Source organism: Oxyura jamaicensis, chromosome Z (assembly GCF_011077185.1).
Source record: "Oxyura jamaicensis isolate SHBP4307 breed ruddy duck chromosome Z, BPBGC_Ojam_1.0, whole genome shotgun sequence".
Classification (NCBI taxonomy): domain Eukaryota; kingdom Metazoa; phylum Chordata; class Aves; order Anseriformes; family Anatidae; genus Oxyura; species Oxyura jamaicensis.
In genome coordinates, this window is record NC_048926.1 from 14,598,041 (window position 1) to 14,598,322 (window position 282).

Here is a 282-nt window from a genome sequence, read left to right on the forward strand (position 1 = left end):
TAGTACATTTTAAGCAAGAAAATGTAATGCTTCATTGTATTTAGTGGAAGGATTCATTGCTTTTCTTCCTTGAACTCCATCCAGTTGAAATTAGCTACTGTAGATTTAGGGAGATTGGCAGCATCCCAAATGCAGAGGTATAATACCTTCTTGAAGGGGAAATAATCGTTTCATATACAGCCCACTCCCTGCTTTCAAGTGACTCTGCCCAGCTTCTGGATAGGTGTGACAGTTATGCATAAGACACATTATTCACGGATGGACACTGTTTGGATGCTTTCT